This window comes from Dromiciops gliroides, chromosome 5 (assembly GCF_019393635.1).
Source record: "Dromiciops gliroides isolate mDroGli1 chromosome 5, mDroGli1.pri, whole genome shotgun sequence".
Classification (NCBI taxonomy): Eukaryota; Metazoa; Chordata; class Mammalia; order Microbiotheria; family Microbiotheriidae; genus Dromiciops; species Dromiciops gliroides.
The window spans coordinates 228,532,992-228,549,162 of record NC_057865.1 but is presented as its reverse complement, the minus strand read 5'-3'; the positions used below and the strand labels follow the sequence as shown (position 1 = coordinate 228,549,162).

The 16,171-nt window shown below is 35.7% G+C and overlaps 1 pseudogene; it reads right to left on the bottom strand.

Moving 5' to 3' along the window:
* Positions 1-925: 925 nt before the first annotated feature.
* Positions 926-1,704, bottom strand: LOC122729799 (annotated as a pseudogene).
* Positions 1,705-16,171: the final 14,467 nt, after the last annotated feature.

Sequence of the window (16,171 nt, the reverse complement as noted above, 5' to 3'; positions counted from 1 at the left end):
TCATCTCCTGGTTTTGCCCTCCCTTCTATCAGCACTCCACCCTTCCCCCCCCCCTTTCCCTTTTATTCCCCTATAGGGTAAGATAAATACCCAACTGAGTATGTATGTTATTCCCTCTTTGAGCCAAATCAGATGAAAGTAAAATTGAAACAATGCTCACCCCTCCTTTCTTTCCTTCTATTGTAATAAGTCTTCTGTGCTTCTTCCTATCATTTACCCCATTCTGCCTCCCCTTGCCTCTTCTCTCATTATAATACTTTCTGTCACACCTTAAGTTGTTTTTTTTTTAATATTATCACATCAGAATCAACTTATATCTACACTTTCTGTCTATGGGTGCTCCTCCTATCTACCTTAATAAAGATAGAGTTCTCAAGAGTTACAAGTATCTTCTTCCTGTGTAGGGATATAAACATTTTAACCTTATTGAATAATATGTTTTGATTTTTCAACATTTTATCTTTCTGTGCTTCTTTTGAGTCTTGTATATGTAGATTAAATTTTCTCTTCAGTTTGGGGCTTTTCATTAGGAAAGTTTTAAAGTCTTCTATTTTTTTTTGAATACCCATCTTTTCCCCAAAAGATTATTCTTAATTTTTCTGGATATTACATCCTTGGTTGTAATCCCAGTTCTTTTGCCCTCCAGAATATCATATTCTAAGCCCTCTGGTTCATTAACGTTGAAGCTGCCAGATCCTATGTAATCCTGATTGTTGTTCCTTGATATTTAAATTGTTTCTTTCTGGCTGCTTGCAGTATTTTCTCCTTTAATTGATAATTCTGGAATGTGGCTACAATATTCTTTGGAGTTTTTCTTTACGAGTCTCTTTCAGGAGGTGAATGATGGATTCTTTCTTTCTTTCTTTTTTCTTTCTTTCTTTTTATGCAATGATAAATTTTTGTTTTTCAGCCTTTAAAAGTTATTTTAGACAGATTCTTGAACTGGTGGCTCTTAGCCATCAGCCCTTTCTACTTTTTTGCCTTTTTCGTCTCCTGAAGGTTTTCCAGAGCCACCACCTTCACCATGCAGTTCCATTAGCTTTCCCAATTCAAATTTGGGCTTCTTGAGCATCTTGACTTTTTGAACAAATACATCATGGAGAGGGTAAATGGACTAGCAAGCCTTTTCTATGTCTTTTCCAATGCTGTATGGAATTAGTTTATTGACAACTTCTTTCAAGTCATTTGTCTGCACCTCCTGGGTCATGCTTTCCATCATTTTCTTACAGATTTGATGGACCTGTTGGTGCTGTGCATAACAGGTCTTACCGATCTGGTTGTTGTGCTTTGGGGTAAAACCAACACAAAAGAGGTGAAGCGAGTAGCCATTGGTAGTTTTGACATCAACATGGGCTTCAATCATGCCATGGAGTACATCTTGTCCCGGGTAAGGTTCATTCCTTGGAAATTAGTCAGACAATTTTTACCCTGAACATCTTCAGTGATTAACTTGAACTTACAAAAAACAACCTCATCATTCTGCAGATCAGCAAGGCTCACTTCAAAAACTTGACCCTTGAGACCATCAGAGGCAATTGTTGTTCCTTGAGTCCTTGTAACCAGTGTCTTGACAATATTGTGAATGTTGAACATAGTTGGTGCTTTTACACCATACCAATCCTTCTTTGAAACTGGATCAACCACTTTCTTCTTGTCTCCTTTTCTGCCACCTTTGGTGAGGTGCTTGTTCTTGCCTACCACCATGATCCCTCTCTGAAAACCAAAAGGGTGGATTCTTTCAATAACTATTTTTTTCCTCTGCTTCTAAGACATCGGGGAAGTTTTCTTTGATAATGTCATAAAATGTGCTTGCTGTCCAGGCTTTTTTTTTTTTCTTTTGGATCATCACCCTCAGGTAGTCCAATTATCCTTAGACTATCCTTCCTGGTTATATTCTCCAGATCTGTTGTTTTTCTGAGAGGTATTTTATGTTTGCTTCTACTTTTATATTCTTTTGATTGTGCTTTGCTTCTTCCTATTGTCTCATTGAGTCATTAGCTTCCATCTGTCCAATTCTGATTCTTAAGAAATTATTTTTAGGGCAGCTAGGTGGCACAGTGGATAGAGCACCGGCCCTGGATTCAGGAGGACCTGAGTTTGAATCTGGCCTCAGACACTTAACAGTTGCTAGCTGTGTGACCCTGGGCAAGTCACTTAACCCCAATTGCCTTATCAAAAAAAAAAAAAAAAAAAGAAAGAAATTATTTCCCCCAGTCAGCTTTTGTGCCTCCCTTTCCATTTAGCCAATTGCATTTTTTAATGAGTTGTTTTCCTTAGTCAATTTTTGTCTTTTTTCCAAGCTATTGACTCTCTTTGAAGAGAGCTTTTTGATCTTGATACCAATTCATCTTCCCCTTTAAGGCTCCACATGCAGGCTTTTTGAAATTGTTGTCCTCTGAGTTTATGTTTTGGTCCTCCCTGTCACCATAGTAATGAGAGGGTTTTTTGTTTGTTTCTTATTCATATTTTATCCTCCTTTGTGCCTTTTAAGTTGAGTTATGCTCCTGGGGTATAGCATGAATTGTCCCAAACTTCTTTTACTTGGTTCCAGGGGCCCAGTCACTGGCTTTCTGCCCTGAGGTCTCAGCAGCTTTCTTAATGCACTGTCTTGGCCTGACCTAGTTGGGCCTGTTGGGTAGCATATAACCTAACTGGCAGATTGCCTTCTGTGTTGGGGCTGGGGGCCTTACAATTGATCTTCTATGCCAATAGCTCACTGAGCTAGGACCAAGGTTCCTCAACCGTTGATCTGTCCCGTGGCTAAGAACCTTTTCCTGGCTTATTCTGACACCCTCTGCACTGAGCTTTCCTGCCCTTCTACCCAGGTGAGTGAGGTAAACCTTTCCTGAAGACCTTATAGATTATCTTAAGCCAGAAGATTGATTCTCCATCTTTCTGTAGGTTCTGTAACTCCATAATCTGTTTAGAGGCTTAGTTTATTCTTGTTTCTGAGAGAAATTTGGAAGAGCTGAAGCAACTTCCTGCCTTTACTCTGCCATCTGGGCTCCACCTCTAGAATTCCAGGGAACCATTTGGAAAGAGCAAGAGACTTGGAATCAAGTCACATGGAGTTATATCTTGGGACTTTGCCACTTACTAGATAAGCAACTTTCCTTTTGGGGACCTAACTTTTTTCATTTGTAAAGCACGATTAGATTAAATTACCTTAAAGATCCTTTTGAACACTGAATTCTTTGGTTTTAAGTTCTCAAAATGCTATTATATCTCCTTTAGAGTATATAGTAGGATTCTATTTCAATATGGTAGTTATTACATAGATTTGTATGTGTTCAAATAATGAAGAGGAAAAAATGCTACACAAGATAATGGCATGATATGATTGGGGAAGAAGTATGTTATAGTAAAAATAGTAAGAGTCAAAAGTTTAGAAAGACTGGATTCTAGTCCCATTTTTTTTTACTCACTGTATTTATAAGCTTAGAAAAGTCACTTTACTGCTTTGGATTTCAGGTTTCTCATTTTTAAAATGAGAAGGCTAGGTAATCTCTAAGGTGTCATTGTTCACCTCTAACAGCCTGGAATCCTGTTGATTAAACTGTAAAAGGTGAGTGTTAGTTCTATCCTAAACAACAATATTTTTATATTGTAAAGCTGATGTTGTTTTTGTTGTTTTGTGGGTACAGAGAACATTCTCAGGATAATAAAAATGTATAATAGTAGGTTGGGAGCATTTACTTGGGATGATGTTAGAGTTTTCAGTATCCATTGGTTATCAAAGTCTCTGACAATATGACATAAATGACAAACTTCCCTCTGAGTTTCTCAGTAAGAGTTTCATTCCAGGGATTGATTTAAAGAAGCACTTTATTTCTTGAACCTTTTTTCTATTTCCTACCCAACTGATCACACAGATTATGGAGTTAATCATGCAAGAGCCCACAGACTGCTAGATAAAATGACACTTTCCCCTCAGGGCTCCTACTTCTAAAACATATGAAAAAAATTATGATTTTTCCACATGAAAAGTCAAATCAAAAGTCAATGAAAAATCTGATGTTTTTCAAGTTTACATCTAAGCCTTGATATTGTAGGGTTTGTTTTTATTCTCAATGACAGTATGGGAATTTAGAGGCCAACTAATTAATAATCATTTGTTTGTGTTTGTTTGTTTTTTTTCAATTATTTTGAAGCCTTTGGCAATTGAATACTTCACATATAAGGAAACATGACAACTTTGAAAAATTCTCATAATTTTTACAAAACGTATTTGGAATGTTGTGAGGAATGGGAACTAGTTAGGAAGGTTATGTAATTGCTGATCCAAAGTTGAACTCACAAAATGAATATAAGTTTTTATAGATCACATAGAAATAAACATTTTTTTATTAGAAAGATCTAAATTGAGCTAGCTGGTTGGCAGGAATGATACCAACTCCTAAAATCAGAAGAAATTGAATCGCCAGTTTTAACATCTGACTTCATGGTTCTTTACTTTCTTCACTATTCAATAATCAACTTTCAGAACCACATCAAGGGCCATGCCACTTTTGTGGAAATGATATGTAAAAGCTTCATTCCTATGAAGATTAGACAAGTCTCAAAGAGAGATTGTTATACACACATATTTCTAAAAGTATGATAATTGCTTAGCAAAAATTTAAGTGCAACATTCCATGAATTCCCTGGGCTGTCTTTCCAGACACACAGACATATTGATATTTTTCACTAAGGATCTTTTTTTTTTTTTTTTTTTTTTTGCTGGGCAATGGGGATTAAGTGACTTGCCCAGGGTCACACAGCTAGTAAGTGTCAAGTATATGAGGCTGGATTTGAACTCAGGTACTCCCGAATCCAGGGCCGGTGCATTATCCACCGCCCCACCTAGCTGCCCCTTTCACTAAGCATCTTTTTTTTTTTTTTTTTTGCAGGGCAATGAGGGTTAAGTGACTTGCCCAGGGTCAAACAGCTAGTAAGTGTCAAGTGTCCAAGGCTGGATTTGAACTCAGGTACTCCTGAATTCAGGGCCAGTGCTTTATCCACTGCTCCACCTAGCTGCCTCCCACTAAGGATCTTAATAAGACATGACCGTAATGACTATGATGCATAAGAAGGAACATGATTTATGCCACTATATAATTAAACATATCTCTTTAGCATGGAAAGATTTAATTTTAAGTGAATATCTGATGTTCTGAAGAGAATAGTCTAAGATGTAGTATAATAGCTTCTGAAACAAATGTCTTATCAAATTGGGAAATGTGTTTGATCCACTGATGTTGGGAACCATTTTTTATTTCCATTCAACACCAAACCTCATGATTTACACAGAGTAGACTTGATAAATGTCTGCAGAATGAATGCTTACCAAAACTATAATGGTTTAGAATTCTGTTGATGAAGAAATTCATGTGATGTCCAAAGACTTTTTTTTTCCTGGGAAGGAAGGAAGGAAGGAAGGAAGAAAGAAAGGAAGAAAGGAAAGAACAGAAAGAAGGAAGGAATGGAAGGAAGGAACAGAAGACAGGAGGGAAGGAAGGAAGGGAAAAAGGAAGGGAGGAAGAAAGGAAGAGAGGGAGGAAGGGAAGGAGAAAAAAAGTCTAAAAGTTCTGCTTGAATTAAACCCTAGAAGAATCATAATTGCCCTGGAATATCACATTTAGTAATATTGATATTTTCAGTCTTTGAACAACAAAACTTAGTATTTTGTTACTAAGAACAATTACTTGAAATAGAAAGTTAGGGTGATTTCTTCCAAACCATGCTCAGTGAGCACTGGCTTTTGACCAATTTCTGAGGAGATTTTATATGATACATACCATTAGTTTAAAATTTCATAACTATATTATGAATATTAGTAAAGAATGCACTAAAATTATATTGGGCAACATTCAGTTTAGTTCCTTGATATTATCGATTTTTATATTTTCCCATTATTTAAAAGCAAATAATCACCCCCACTCAGGGATGAAAATAATGCTAGGATATCTTAATTCGATCCACTTCTAGATTTAGTGGAAAATATGTATAGTAAGGATGCATTCATGAGGAATGCTGCCTACATGATCTCATTTTAAAATAACTGCACTTTCAGGAAGATCTGCTTAATTTTGTTTAATGAACTGAGGCCTTTTATTTTCATCTCCTTTTTTTTTGTTGTTGTTGGGGGCAGGGCAATGAGGGTTAAGTGACTTGCCCAAGGTCACACAGCTAGGAAGTGTCAAATGTCTGAGGCCGGATTTTAACTCAGGTCCTCCTGAATCCAGGGCTGGTGCTTTATCCACTGCGCCACCTTGCTGCCCTGAAATGAGGCCTTAAAGGAGATTCACAAGTATTGTTTTTGCTTCTCAGAAGTATTCAACTTAGAATTATAGAAATCCCAAAAAATATTTTAAAATTATTCTTAGTAAGAGCCAAGTTCGTTAGGATATTATAGAATTTTTAATTTGCAAGACTTCAGCATCTTTAATATAGGAGTTTTTTTTCCTTCATTGCTATGACCATTAATTTACAGAAAGTAGTTTCACATAATTGTGCAGGGATGCTAACAATCATATTATTCTGATGAAAATGCAACCAGAAACCAATTAAAATTAAACTGAAAACCAGAAGGCATGAGTCACAATTTTGAGTCACAATCAATTGGATATACTTATAGGTATAATATATATGACCTCAGCCTTCAAGGCACCAAGCATCCCATAGGTGAAGACTAGGATGGGGGCAAATCAGCATTTCCTTGTCATCTTCTGAAACTCAAAGCAATTAACTAAGGATTAGTTTTCTTTGTTTGAAATTTGGTAAACTCAAAAGTTGCCTTAGCTAATGGTTTCATATGAATGAAATTGATGCATTTTTCCCACAGATCTGGCTTTTAGAAAACCTGAGTGTGGTAGTAATAAATGTTAGTATTTCATTATCTTGTATCTTATTTTTCCTTTAAATATTAATTTTAAAAAATTAATTCGGGGCAGCTAGGTGGTGCAGTGGATAGATCACTGACCCTGGAGTCAGGAGGACTGAGTTCAAATCTGGCTCCAGACACTTAACACTTACAAGCTATGTGACCCTGGGCAAGTCACTTAACCCCAATTGCCTCACCAAAAAAAAAAATATTAATTCATCATTGAGTTGAAGCCTATGTTCAGGAATAGCCTATCTTCAGACCAAAAATCAATCAATCAATATCTCTCTCTCTCTCTCTCTCTCTCTCTCTCTCTCTCCTTCCTCCTTCTCCTTTAATAATATTATCTACAACTGTGCCATGGTGGGCTAACATAAAGTATGCTTACAGGTTTTGGCTATCTTTGCACAAGAAGTGTAATATTTTAAAATTACATCAAATTCAAGGCCATGATTTTATTGATTTCTGGTAGTTGGTATGAAATATGGAATAATATCTGAATAGACAACTGGTTAAATATCTGGATGAAAGATTATATCTACATTAATTTCTTCCTCAATATCCCAAAACAGCAAGAAATGCTCCAAGTAAAGTAAAAGAAGAATCCAAATGAGGTGAAAAGAACAATATCTTCACCGGAAAAACTTTACTGAAAGAAACAAGAGAAAATGCAGAAAATAATTATTAAAAAGAGGTGGCAGGGGCACCTGGGTGGCACAGGGGATAGAGCACTGGCCCTGGATTCAAGAGGTCCTTAATTCAAATCTGACCTCAGACACTTGACACTTACTAGTTGTGTGACCCTGGGAAGGTTACTTAACCCCAATTGCCTCACCAAAAAATTAATTAATTAAAATTAAAATAAGATAAAATTTTGAAAAGATACAGCAAGGCAATGAATAAATATAATGGTGTAAAAGGAATTGAGAAAAAAAACTCCAGAAAAGAAGCAATATAAAATAACAACTAATATGCCACCAGAAATCAAATTGAAAAAAATGCAAGAACTCTTAGAGTTACTTCCTAGCTTTATAAAAGAATTGAAAGAAGAGAGAAGGAAAATTACAGTACTTTAAAAAATATTTGGAAAGAAAAACAAGAAATGAATGGATTATAAAAGAAGAAAGAAAGAAATTTAATATAGAAGTGAATCATCTTTTTTAAAATCAGAATACTCTGTAAACAAAAATATAGAACTAGACTATAGTTAGCAGAAAAAGTTAAAAGACTGAAAAATTGAAAGAATACTTTTAGGCAAGACTATTGTCCCTTAGAACCCTCAGCTTCTCTGAGAGCCACAGAGAAAACAAAAATAAAATGTCTACAGATGATCAAATAAAAGTCTCCTACAAAACGGATGAAGAGAAATGGGGAAATAAATCAATTAGCATTTCATGAAACTGGGGCATCAATGAGGCTCAGTCAAACAAAGGAATATAGAAATGGGGACTAAGCATTGAGGAGAAGATGGTCCTAAATCATAGCCTTATATGTGTTAAGCAGTGGAAGTATGAAAAAAAAATGTAGTAAAGAATGTAGAAAATAGTGATATTAGCTAGGACTGTGAAAGATGAAAATCATATAATGTGAAATTGGAAACTGAGATCACAGTATTTCAAGGTGATCTTTTTTTTAAATGGCTTTGTTTTGTTTTGACTTTTGTCTTTTAGTATAATAGTCATTTTAGAGAAAACAAACAAAAACATATCCCCACACATCAAGATTAAAACCTCCTTTGTAGCAAAAAAAAAAAAAAACTAAATAACAACATACAATGGAGTGATCCCATTTACCAATGTATACAATATTCTGCCCTAGTACTCCCCTACCTCTCTGCCATGAAGAAAAAAAAATAGCTTACTTCTGGTGCCTAGGACCATTTTAGGTTTTTTACTTACTTATATTTCAGTTTTCTTTTAAGGATCATTTTCATTGACATTGTAGTAGTCATTATGTATATTATTCATTTTTTTCTGCTTATTTCACTCTGGATCAATTCATAAAATTTCTCTCACATTTCTCTTAATTCCTTGGATTTCTATTACATTTCTATAGCATAGTTTTAGTTGCTTTCCCCTATCCCTCCTTTCCCTAGGCATTCTCCAAACAATAAACACCCACTTTTTATCCAATTCCTTGTTAACAGAATTTGGTCTTGATTAAGACCATGAATATTGGGGGGGGGGGGGCGGCGGGGCAGAAGCAAAATGGCAGAGAAAAGGCCATGACTCTTGGAGCTCCCAACAGAAACTGTCCACATACCTTGAAAAAAATGTCATAAGACAACTCTTGGAGCAACAGAAACCCATAAAAAAACAGAGGGTGACCATTTTCCAACCAAGACTTCTTAAAAGGGCAACAGGAAAAGCCTGTAAAACTTGCTAAGAGAGGAGTGAAACACAGTGCAGATCGGGCCCAGGCAGGCCAGGCCTCAAGAGCCTCTGAACCATCAGCATCAGCAGTTACTTCTGAAACTTGGCTCACGGACTGGTGAGTGAGTCCAGTGGTTGTCCTGGGGGAATAGCTGCAGTCTCTGCTGGAGCTAAGGAGGAGTGCCAATATTCTGAACCAGTAATCAGACTTGAATGGCAGTGGCCCAGTGGGGGAGGGACACAGGCATGGCAAGCATTCGCACATAGAGAATGAGATTTCTGCTTTTAGGTTACTTATAGCCCAAGAGGACTGAGAACGAGCCTCTCATTAAATTGTACCACCTGGGACCCTCTGTAGCTTTGGACAGTGCATCCTGGAAGCAGGGCTCCTCTGTAAGTAGGAGTTAAACACCCCCCCCCCAAAAAAAATATAGGCCAACAAGATGAGCAGGCAGAGAAAGCAGCAGACCATCAAAAGTTTCTTAGGTGACAAGGTAGATCAAAATACACCCTCAAAAGATAATAACAAAGTCAAAACTCCTACATCCAAAGTTTCCAAGAAAAATATGAATTGGTCTCATGCCATAGAGGTGCTTAAAAAGGATTTTGAAGATAAAGTAAAAGAGGTAGAGGAAAAAATGGAAAGAGAAATGAGAGTGACACAGGAGGGTCATGAAAAAAAGTCAACAGCTTGAAAAGCCAAATTGGTCGAATGGAAAAGGAGGTACAGAAGCTCTCCAAAGAAAATAATTGCTTAAGAAGTAGGATAGAGCAAATAGAAGCTAATAACATTATAAGAAATCAAGACACAATAAAGCAAATCCAAATGAATAAAAAAAGAGGGCAATATGAAATATCTCTTTAGAAAAACATCTGACCTGGAAAATAGATTCAGGAGAGATAATTTGAAAATCATTGGAAGACTTGAAAACCATGACCAAAATAAGAGGTTAGACATGATCTTCCAAGAAATTATCAGGAAAAATTGCCCTGATATTCCAGAAGAAGAAGGTAAAATTGAAATTTAAAGAATCCACCAATCTCCTCCTGAAAGAGATCCAAAAAGGAAAACTTCCAGGAATATTATAGCCAAATTCCATAGCTCTCAGGTCAAGGAGAAAATATTGCAAGCAGCTAAAAATAAACAAGTCAAGTACTATGGAGCTACAGTCAGGATATCCCAAGATCCAGCAGCTTCTACATTAAAGGATCAGAAGGGCATGGAACATGATATTCCAGGGGCAAAGGAACTGGGATTACAACCAAGAATCACATATCTATCAAAACTTATTATAATATTTCAGGGGGGGGAAATGGGACTTCAATGAAAAAGAGAACTTTTAGGCATTTGTGATGAAAAGACCTGAACTGAATAGAAAATTTAACTTTCAAATACAAGATCCTAGAGAAATGTAAAAAGGTAAGCAGGAAAAAAAAAATCATGAGGGATGTTAAAAGGTTAAACTGTTTACATTCCTACATGGGAAGATGATACTTCTAACTGATAAGAATTCTCTCTATATTGTAGCAAGTAAAATTAAATGTGGTCTCCCTATTTCTATCTGAATTTTAGGGAATTTTAGCTGGAGTTTATCATATATTTGTTACTTAGAAATTAAAGGTTACTGCACCAGTTTGGGGGCATTAAGCATTTATTAAAGTATATTAGTTATTAGTAAAGACAGAACACATGGAGTTCAGAAATTTCAGAAGTCCTGCATACCTAGAACCAGGCATGCACCCCCCACCTTAGAATCTCACACCAAAAAGAGGAAGTTCTTCTGCCTGTCAGAGTGGAAGCTACCTGCAGGTTCAGAAGAGAGGTGGTGCCTACACACTGTACCAAGCTAATCGTCCAGCATTCCTCAAATCTATTGGTTCACTGGATTTGAGGGAGGTCCATTAGTAGAACGTGCTGATGTCAGAGACAGAGAACATTCCCCCTGGTGGGAACAAGGTAAGTGTGATTTTGAATGAGGTAATTTCCTAACTCTGGGCTGACCTTAAGAAAGGACAGGTCAGGCTCAGCAGGGCCTCTGGGGTATCCCAAAACCCCACTATTTTCTCACAGTATTAGGGCAGCTGAAAGGAATATACTTAGAGGGCACGGGTGTGAATTGAATATGAAGGGAAGATATGTGTAATGAATTTGTTTATCCTTTTTGCATGTATGGGGAGAGGAGAGCAGGCAGGTTGGAGTCTGGGGCCAGATTTGGGCTTGGGGCCTCCTGCGTCCAGGATTGGTGCTTTGTCCACTGTGTCACCTAGATGCCCCATGATGACATCTCTAAAATAAAATTAAATGGTAAGAGGAATGCACTTGAAGAAAAAGAAAGGGAGAAGTGGACTGGGGTAAAGTAGCTCACATATAAGGAACAAGAAAAAGCTTATGACATGGAGGGGAAGATGGGGAAGGAGCAGGGAGGGAGTGAGCATTACTCTCATCAGAATTGGTTCAAAGAGGGAATAACATACTTCAGGAAAGTGGGAGGGGAAGGGGATAAGGGGTGGGGAGAGGTGAAAGAGGGGAAGGAAGATTGGGGGAGGAGGTAGTAAAAAGCAAAACACTTTTAAAAAAAAGAAAAAGAAAAACAATGGGGCAGCTAGGTGGTGCAGTGGATAGAGCACCTGCCCTGGAGTCAGGAGGACCTGAGTTCAAATCCGGCCTCAGACACTTAACACTGGCTGTGTGACCCTGGGCAAGTCACTTAACCCCAATTACCTCACTAAAAACAAAACAAAACAAAACAAAACAAAACAAAACAAAACAAAAAACCCAACACACACTTTTGAGGAGGATAGGGTGAAAGAAGATAGAAAACAGTAAATATCCAGGGGAGGAAATAGGATGGAGGGTAATACAGTTAGTAATTATAACTATTAAAGAAATGATAAGCAGGATGCTATCAGAAGTACTTATGAAAAATGTAATTCATGTACAGAGAAAGAACTGATGATATCTAAATACAGATCGGAGTATACTTTTTGTCAGTTTCTCTTTCTAAATTTACTTTGTCAGTTTTCTTTCACAACCTGACTAATGTGGAGATGTTTTGCATGACTGCAATTATATAACTTATATTGAATTGCTTGATTTCTTAAGGAGGGGTGGGGGAGGTGGGAGGAAGAAAATTTGGAATACGAAGTTTTAAAAAATCAATGTGAAAAATGTGTTTGTTTTTTTAATATGTAACTAGGGGAAAATGTCAAATAAATAAACAAACAAACAAGCAAATAGAGATAGATAGGTAGGTAGGTAGATAGATAGATAGATAGATAGATAGATAGATAGATAGATAGATAGATAGATAGATAGATAGATAGATGCATACATAATTAAATAGATAAATAAATGAACAAATAAACAGATAAATGAAAGATCATGTTACCATCTTTGTTACCATCTCATTTTCTTGGGGTATATTCCCAAGAACAAGACTACCTGGCCAGTGTATAGACATTTTAGTAACTTTTTCATATGATTCCAAATTGATAGCTACAGTGGTTGACTGTGCCTTTCTACTCACAATAATGCTCCAACACTATGTTTTTCCTTTATTTGTCATTCTTGCCAATTTTCAGAGTGTGAGGTGAAACTTCAAAGTTGTTTTTTACTCACATTGCTCTATTAATGATTACGACATGTTGTCAAATAGTCTTATAAAGTTTACAATTGTTCTTTTGAAAACATTTTTTTTAATCAAGGCTTCTTAATCTGGGGTCTGCAAACTTTTAAAATATATATTTTGTAGCTATTTCAATATAATTTATTTTCTTTCTAATCCTATTTATTTTATGTTGTTCAGTTAAAAACATGTAATGGTTCTAGGCAATAAAAGCATATCTTCTTTATGGTAGAGAGGTAGGAGTATGCTGAAGTATAATGTTTTTCTACATTGATACATGGAATCACTATATTCTGTTTTTGTTTTGTTTTTTTCTTTTCTGTTTAAGAAAATATTGAAGAGGTATCTATAAACTTCACGACCATTCCAAAACAGTCCATGATAAAAAATGTTAAGAACACTGCTTTAAATGTGTACCAGTAAATGGCCCTTGATATTATGTTATCTCAATTTGCTAAATATTTTAGATATCAGACTTTTGCCAGTGATATTTGATGCAGTTATTTCTTCCACTCTGCCATTTACTATATTTTCTCTCCAATGATTTTTGATCAAAAATTAATAATTTTATGTAATTGGAGTTGTCTATTTTCTCCTTTTTTATAGGCTCTTGCTCATGTTATATTCAGGCATCTTATAAAACTACATGTCTGGCATGTGGTAGAAGGGATTCTTGCAATTGAATGTGAAAGTTGGGCTGATGATCTTTAATGTCTCTTCTCATGCTATTCCATTATTCTGTAATTGTGCAGGGAAAAAATTCTGAAAAGGTCATATCTTTAATTTAAGAGGCTAGCACTGGTAGACACATTGCTACCTGAAAATCTTTATAACTGCCAATGATTATACAACAATAACACTGAAAAAGAAAAGGGTAAACACAAATATATTTAGTGGCAAACCATTTTTGTGGTAATTTATTTCCCTTTAGCCTTCACATGCTACTTTCTAATCAGGAATTTCTCACTTAACAAAATAAACATTAAATGGTCATGCAATGAATATTTTCTTAATGATTAAGTGTTAGAAACTGACTACTCATATAGCAAATTCCTCTGAATTTTAATTAATTCATTAATCAGATATCATGTAAAAAATCCCCATTTAAAATACATATTGAATAGGGTCTAGGAGTCAGTAGCACTTCAAAGGAAAACTTAACTATAAGAGAAAACCCATGGCAAGTTCTACATCAAATCGAAAGGAAAATTATATCCAAAGAATTACTGATCTGAGGTAATGTATAATGTAAGAGGAAAAAATTGAGTAGGAAAGCAGTTCTGACAGTTTCCCAAGGTAGAGAAGTTCAATTAAATGTGGCTGGCAGAGAGGTGAACATTTGATGTAAATTTCACACTTACAAGGTAGGGCACAGCTTAACTAATATTATTTTACTGATTTATAACAGCACAAAATATAAAGTATAAGTGTTCAGCATTCACACTCCAATTAAAACATGGGCAACTTCATGCTGGAAAAATAAAACTCAAAACAGAAAGAATACAGAGTAGAAGATGAGAGTTCCATTACTTGATGTATGTGACTTATTTTGAAAAAGGGATGAGAAGAGATCTTTTTATTAAAAAGAAACATACATAGTTGGTTTTGTCATTGATTGATAGAAAAGGCTATGTCTTAGTGTCATGATATCAGGAGAATAGAGAAGGTCTAACTCCTACCCCCTAAAAAATCTTCTATTGTTAGCTAATGCATGACCTTGCTTTAATAGAGCTCAAAACCTATTTCATAGTTAAAGAAAAGTCATGAAATATACACATTAGTGGAAAAGGACACCTCCTTTCAAATTGACAATAAGAAATAAGAGTAATTGATATCAGGTCCTTTCCTGAGATTAGATTTTGATTGTGGGGAGGTGCTGGAAATTAGAAGAGAAAGAAAAGGGTACTTCATGAGAAGTACAAGATAAATCTAAACTTTATCATCCATTCCTGCCAATTTCCTGAGTGATTTATGAAGGAAACAATGATGACAATAACTCACATTTAGATATGGTTTTAATACATATAAGCTTCTAGAGGGAAGAAATCTTTGTATTCTTTCATATTTAGTGAATGAAAAGTGAGAGTGAATGAATGAATAAATGAATGCAAAAAGTCTTCTTATGGGGGCAGCGAGGTGGCTCAGTGGTCCTGGAGTCAGGAGGACCTGAGTTCAAATCTGGCCTCAGACACTTAACACTTACTAGCTGTGTGACCCTGAGCAAGTCACTTAACCCCAATTGCCTCCCACACACAAAAAAGGTTTTCTTATGTAAGAAAAAGAAAAAAAGTGGCAAACTCAATAAAGATGGATAATCAAGAAAATTTTAAGCCAATATTCTTTTCCTTCAACACTGTGGCATTTCTTCCCCCTGAATTATATGGATCATTGCTTACCTAAGTCTACTTATATACAAATATTTGACTAAACTATTAAAACCCCCCACATTCTAATATTGACATATTAGAGCTTACTAATATCCTCATTGTTTTGACAAAAAGTATGACTTATGTAGAAATTACAAGGAAATGAAGATTATAAAGCTTGAACTAGTTATAGAAATATAGGGAAATATTAAATTAGACCAATTGGCAAAATTGTCTTACTTAATTTTTTTTTTTTTGCAGGGCAATGGGGGTTAAGTGACTTGCCCAGGGTCACACGGCTAGTAAGTGTCAAGTGTCTGAGGACGGATTTGAACTCAGGTACTCCTGAATCCAGGGCCGGTGCTTTATCCACTCCGCCACCTAGCTGCCCCCCTGTCTTACTTAATTATAAAGAAATATGCCATTGTTCTTTGATACGGTGGGCCAGATAATTTCATATTAGAACAAATCTGATTCTATCCAGTAGAGAGTAGAAATGCAAATATTCTATAAATCAATATTATACCTTTTGGTATAATATTGCTTTTATCATTTCCTTTGGGGGTAGAATGAAGGAAAGACCCAATCCTTTCCCTAAAATGTTTTTAGTAGAGTTGTCTAAAATAAAAACACAAGTGAATTTAGTAAATGTACTACTTGTTTCTCAACTTAAATAGCTTTACCTAGAGGTACAAAATCAAAACTTTAAAGCTTCATGTTAACAAAAGGAAATGAAAAAAAAACCTAAAAATTTCTAACCAAAGGAAGTAAGAGTTAACATTAGAACTGTTGATTGGAGTTGGAAGGAGGTGTTGAATATCTGTTTAATTTAAACTGTAAAATAGTATATCAACAACTAAAATATTCTTAATGAAAAATAATATATTTATAAAACATTCAAAGTCATATTCAAAATCCTTTTAGGATGCATTTAAAATATCATAA